This window comes from Durio zibethinus, chromosome 18, assembly GCF_047325235.1.
Source record: "Durio zibethinus cultivar Kanyao isolate XHJ-2024 chromosome 18, ASM4732523v1, whole genome shotgun sequence".
Classification (NCBI taxonomy): Eukaryota; Viridiplantae; Streptophyta; class Magnoliopsida; order Malvales; family Malvaceae; genus Durio; species Durio zibethinus.
The window spans coordinates 778945-786163 of record NC_143179.1 but is presented as its reverse complement, the minus strand read 5'-3'; the positions used below and the strand labels follow the sequence as shown (position 1 = coordinate 786163).

At 23.5% G+C, this 7219-nt stretch overlaps 1 long non-coding RNA gene across 1 annotated transcript; it reads left to right on the top strand.

Annotated features, from left to right (window-relative positions):
* Positions 1 to 2438: 2438 nt before the first annotated feature.
* LOC149513587 (uncharacterized) lies at positions 2439 to 3240 on the top strand. Its single transcript, XR_016329482.1, has 2 exons — positions 2439 to 2782; positions 2964 to 3240. It is a non-coding gene; the product is annotated as an uncharacterized LOC149513587 (long non-coding RNA).
* Positions 3241 to 7219: the final 3979 nt, after the last annotated feature.

Genomic DNA, 7219 nt, shown 5'->3' with positions numbered 1-7219 from the left:
ATGTTGATGGTTTGTGGTAATTAGAGAGAATATCAAAACTTTTAACTCTAATAATCCATGGGAGCATTTTACCTACAAATTTCTTTATTACAATTTTATAATTATCCAGTCATATTAAAAAATTATATAAAGGGTCACCAGTTATAAGTGTGGACTTTATAAAAAAAATTGATAGATTTCACACAACTTTAAATTATAATTGTTGTCTGTCTTGATATTTTGATAAAATGGTGAAATTAGTCTTTCTACCTTAATATCTTCAATTGAATCCCTATACATCAATTAATTATTAAATTTAGTCAAATTATTAATGGTTCAAATAGAGATGGCAATAGATAGTAAATAAATGGATATTCGTTATTATTTGATCCATTGATGTCGGTTCGGATAATGATAAACAAATAACTAACAGATTCGGATAAGAGATTTACTATCCGTGATGGATTTGGAGCGGATATGAATAGTATCCCCTTGATATCCAATATTCAAATTCGATTAAGTATTAATGAATAGTAATAGATATCTGTATCTGTATCTGAATTCATTACCATTTTATATATATAAAATATGTACAATTTTATGCTTGTAGAAGATTTCAAACCTTAAAAAATATTTTTTATTTTTTATTAATTAAGAGTAAACTTAAATTTTAAGTTAAATTCTTGTTTATTTTATATTTTGACAAAAATTTTAAATAAACAAATATTTTAATAGATTCGAATATTTAAATGGCTAGTGCTTATTTAAACGGCTTTGGATATAGATAGTGATATTAAACTTAAACGGATATTTAAACGAATTCAAATTTTGTTAATGATATTAAATTTAAATGGATATTTAAATGAATTCAAATATTATAAATATTAAATAGATTCAGATATGAATATCTCAGAAATAGTGGATATCCGTTCTGTTGTCATTCCTAGGATCAAATTTTTTTTGTTAAAATTGATGACGTGGTATTTGACTTTTTTGACTTGATATTTTTTACTTACGTAGCTGTTGACTTGACTAATGTGTCAAATTTTTTGTCACGTCAGCATTTTTTTCAAGTTAACTTTTTTCAAATTATATGGCCTATCCTTTTACTTTCATCAACATGTAGAATTAGTCATTCTATGTTCATATGTTCAAATTGAATTCTTACATATTAATTAATTATCGAATTTAGGGTTTGACACAAGATAAAAACAAAAAAAAAAAAAAATCATTTTAAGTGCAAATCAGCATGTGAGTCAAGCATAAGCATGAGTTGCACCAAACTCGCCTTCCAAAATGATGCCGTTTTCAACATGTTATAGAAACAAAAAATCTTTTTTTTAATTTTTTTTATCTTTTCATCCCTATTTTATCTCTTTTTTCTCTTTACAAGTCCCGTTGAAAATTTGGAAGGATTTCCAAAATCCAACAATTGAAAATTTCAATGATCACTGAAAAATTTATCTCAAAAATCCAAAAACCACTAATACCTAGAAACCAATCATCGATATCGTGGTGTTTTCTTATTGATTAATTTTATTATTGATTGTGTATCATGGTTTGCTATGTTTGTTGATTTTGGGTTTCTTGATTTGGCTTCTATGTTTTCTATCATTTTTTTTAGTTTTTCTTTTTTATATTTTTTATCCTTTTTCTGATTTTTATGTTTTATATTTTTCATATTTTAAAAATATTGAAAATGAAAATTAAAAAATAAAAGCAATTAAAATCAAAAGAAATAAAGAAAAGAAAGACAAAGAAAAGAAAATGAATAATGCGATTTATATTGGACTTAAAATCCAATTTGAGATTAATACCTAATTTACCAAATTAAAATCCAATTAATAATTCAAATGTTCAAAAAAATTTATCTAAATGTGAAAAAAAATACCATGATTAAGATAAAAATTTATCTGATCCAGTTATGACTCGACCCATTTTTCATTGAAAAGGATTTTTTTGTACCTATCTTAGGTCAAACCTTAAATTTGACAATCAATTAATTGTAAGAATTCAATTTGAATATATTAAAGTAGAGAGACTAATTCCATATTTTTGATAAAAAAAATATAGGGATGGATCATATAATTTGAAAAAAGCTAGCTTGAAAAAAAAGTTGACATGGCAAAAATTTTGTCACATTATCATTTTTACTATGTCATCATAAAAATTGACACATCAACAAAATCAATGGTCAAATAATAAAACAACGTCACGTCAATAAAATGAAATATCATGTCATCAATTTCAATGAAAGAAATTTGAACTATTAACTATTTGAGTAAATTCAATAATTAATTAATGTATAGAGATCCAATTTAAATATATTAAAGTAAAGAGACTAATTTTACTATTTGATCAAAGTAAAGGAATGTATAGTACGATTTAATTTATTATAATTGATTAATTGTAATATAATTATTATAAATGATGCTTTCATAATCCACAGGCTTAGTAGCCATGCTTGGCCCCCTCTTCCGACATTTTCTTTTTGTTCTTTTTCTCGAAACCTATGTCACTTGGATCCTCCACTAGTTAAAATAAAACCCTTTTCTCTCTTCTTTCATATGCATATGATCATCAACTACCTCCATCCTTATCCTTTTATATTTTTTTCCTCGATCCTCATTATACAATTATTAAAGCTATGAATTTTTTCTCATCTTTTCTTGTTATTTTACTTCTCTCCCCTCTCTTTCATCATTTAGTTGTGGCCATCACAAAACTTGAAGGTTTTTATGCTTTAGATTTTGGGATTGATAAAGCTAGAGAATTATCTATGGATCTTCATGATGATGATAAAGTAAGAATCTTTGATTTTTGCATTCTTTTTTTTTTTATTTCCTTTTTCTCTATATTGCTTTTTTGTTTTTATTTTATTTTATTTCATTTATTTTCTAAATGGAAAATGAAAAACCAAGCACATCTTTTACTCTTTGCTATGTATCTCTAAATTATTTGGTTAATTACTTGTTGTCATGCAGTCATTTGTTGGAGGTGATCATCATAGTTTCCAAAGGAAAGAGTTGCATGAAGTACACTCAGGACCAAATCCCATTAGCAATTCAGTCCCACAACAAAGATTGAAAACAAAATTCAGAAGAATATTACCATAGCTTAATTTTCTTCCACTTTGACTCTCACAAAAAGAATTTGCAAAAGGTTTTTGTTTGCCTTCTGTTAAATAGTTTGTCAATAAAATTATCTTTGTTATTTTTTTCCTTTTTGGATAAATCTCAATAAAACATCATCATTATAATATCTGTCTCTCTTGTTTGCTAACTCTTCATGAGTACGAGGTTTCCTTCCAGTCAATATAAAATCACTATTTTAATAATTATAACGTTTATTTTACTTATAATTATTTCAGTATTTTTTGTCTACACTTTTTTTATTTGTTTTTTAATTGATAAGAAAAAATGGCTAGACCAAGAATTAAATCTGTTTGTGGGCAAGGCGGAATTGATTCGATCAATCTTTTAAAGGTTCATTCCATCGATGCTTGTTGATTTAAGTGATAAAAAATTCGATTTTTTTTAAGTAAAGTATCGATTTTGAGTCTTGTGAATGAAAAAAATATGTTTGAGAAAGTTTATCATCTTATGAGGTTTGATCCAACTTTACTTTTGAGATCCAAAGTAATTATTGGACACCGAAAGTTCTAAAAAAAAAAATTCATTCCATCCAAGAAATTCGAAATTAAAAAAAAAATTAAAATATCAATATTTTAATATCTTTAAATATATTTTTGAATAATAATTAAATACAAATTTTATTAATAATTTAACTTGGATCAGCCTAGCCCGAGGACAGAACTACCAACAACAAAACCACCCACAATTATCTCTCTCACAAAAATAATATAAATAATATATAATAATAAATATAAAAATTGCTTTCGAAGTTTATTCTAATTACTAATTTTTTATCTGTGCAAATACACGGAATTTAGCTCACTGAATGAAGGTCTTTTTGGCATTATATATGGATTGAATGATTAGCACATTATCATTATAGTGATAATTATATTGATGTCATGGTCTAAATCTATATCACACGAGATTTTTTTTTTCCTATTGTTACTATTTTTATAAGATAATTATGTTGGAGAAAACTTGAAATTAAATTGAGAATTTCTTTTTTTTTTTTTTCGGTAAGACAACTATTTTGACTTCATCATGCATTCAAAAAAAAAAAAAATTCATCAATTAAATTATAAATAATCTTAGCATATAGTTTTATGACAGTACTCATTAACTTTAAGTGGTCAATGGAATGGATGTGGGTAAATGTGTTTCCTCCTATAATTGAAAAAGCAATGTACTAAAGGTTTTTTTTCCTTTTTTTAATTTCAAATTGTTAAAAATTATATCATGATTATTGAAATTATGAATTTAATATTTTATCGATGGATACTATTAACATATATCAAAACTCTTTAATTTCCTCCCTTAAAAACAAACTATTTTTAAAGTAATGATACTTTTGTTGTTACAATAGTAGTAATACCATGTCAAAGACCAAGACTAGATGATTTTGGTTGATCCATTACCTTACAAGAAATAAATTTTGAAAAAATAGAAAAATTATCTTTTTTTCTTAAAATTATAAAAACTTAAACTTAGATTATTAAAATTAAAAATTTAATATTTTAACAATAAATCATAAGTTGACGGCAAAATTATTCTTTATTTCTATCAAGATGAAGTGATTGAGGGGAATGTTGTCCTCAAAATTATGCTTTTTCTCTAAAAAACTATAACCTAATACTATAATTAAAATCATAGCCAATAAATAGATAAAAATTTTGTCCCGAATTAATTGAAAATAAATAAAATATTAAAACTTGTTAAAACTATTTTATTTCATGTGGGCATAGCAAAATTTATTCAACTGATAATTATATTTTGATAGTGTATCACATATATGAATTTATTAATATATTACCTATGGAATAGTGTTAATTCACATGCACAACATCAACATGTCCGTTTCCTTTCAATGGTAAAACAAATCAATCAATATTGGCAATAATTTCAAACATACTTTTAGTAAAGTTAAAAAAAAGTTGCATTTATACTTTTCGATTTATGACTTTCACTATTTATGTTCGTGGAAAATGCTTCTCATATTTCTTTGAAAATTAAGTCAAATTCCTTCAATAAATTTTTTAGTCCCCTTTTTATAATTAGTTCATGTTGATAACCACAATGAATCCCCTAAAACGAGATGATATGTTTTCGATAAGTCACCTTATTAAAATTTTTATAGAATTTTTAATCACTAACTAAATTTAAACTTTGAAAATTCATTAAAAATCTCAGTTGATTCCAATATTAAAGAGGGATAAAATTTATGCAATGAAAGATGATCGAAAATCTTGAATTTGCACCTCAATCTTAATTCAAAAAACCCCATTCAAAATAAATAAATAAATAAATCTTTTTTTTTAATAACCCAAAATTTAAAGGACCCCATATGTATTAAAAGATTAATGTAACCAAATTTTAGGAGATCAATTTAAATTCACTTGTGACTTGTGAGCTAAGAAAAACCAATATCAAATTATCTTAACAAAAATTTACGAAAAAAAAGGTACTACATATTGCAAAAAATATAAATTTGAAGGTACATTAATTAAACTTATTAATTTAACCAATAATTATTTTAGAAAATAATTTAACCAATAATTGGATGCAACAGCATTCACCAATATAAAGCTTTAATTTTTTCCAACTTAAAAAGGTGAGAATTGATACACTCCTTGGTGCATTGACAATTTGGACAGATATGAGAATGATATCAATAATTGTAGTGAAACAATGCCTCTCTCAATTATTGGAAAGGACCCATTAGAAGATTGGATTTTCAATAATTCAGAATCTTTGATATAATAATTCACATAAAATCCCTCCGTACATGAACAAAGATATTATTGGTAGTGCATAGATTTAACCTAATACCTCCTAAAAAATCAGCTATCAATTAGTAAGACCTTTCAATAAAGATCCAATGGAACTATAAAATTAAATAACCTTCAATCAAATTCACTGGCATGTTGGTAAAGTAATCCATATTGGTAATATATAATTTCTTTTTATATTAAAATTTCGGTGTATATATATATATATATTAAGTAATTCATGTCGGTAATATATGATTCCTTTTTATATTAAATTTTATAAAAATTGATGATTACATTAGTGAGCAAACTTGTAATTTAATTTTTTATATTTAAATTTTTTTAAAAATTCGAACGCTATGTTAAAAATGACCATATAACAAGATAAACTGTTAACCTTTAATTATTTGAATAATCAAAAAATTAAATTTAGGTTAACCATTGAGTAATAAAAAATTAAATTTAAAAAACATAAATAATCAAATTATGATTTTTTATAATTTGATGATATAAAAAATTTGTGAAAACTTTACTAAATACAATTTTATGTAAAAAGCATTAATTTAATAAAAATAATAAATATAATAGAAATGATTAATTTATTTTAATTTTCTATTAAATATTTTTTCTTTACTATTACAAAATATTTCTATTATTATAATATAATAAATTTTAATTTTATCTTTATTAGTATATATTATAAATAAAGTTCTTTATTTTCCTTTTTTTTACTCTGATAAAATAAGTTAATAAATTAATTATTTAAAGCAAAAAGTAATTACAATAATTCAATAAAACTAATTATAACATTTACTTTTATACATATTTCTATAAACTTCGTATAATAAAATCACTACATTTAAAAAAGTAAAAAAAGCAAAAAAATAATTATCAATCAATAAAAAATAAAATTAGAGATAATCCTAACAAACTGATAAAAGACATAAATAAAAATTTAAAATTTTAGTTATCAATTAAGCAAACATAATGTTAACTTTTAAGTGCAAAACAAAAAAAAAAAAAAATTGAACACATAGATATGCATTTTAATTTTCAATAAATCCACAATATCAGGAGCTTCTTCCGATGCTAAAATTGATAAAATTAACCTCGTAGGCAAGGTAATTTTTCCTCCATTAGTTTCAAACATTTCTTCTTCATCTTCCAAATCTAACAATTAAACAAGAAAATAAATTATTATATAAATATAAAAACTATTAACTATGTTAAACGTATTAAATGTGACAAATATATTGCTTATGTCTTATATATGTATTCGTATGATACGATTTAATTAAATATAATTATTGTATCTTATCCATGTCAAAATTTACATCG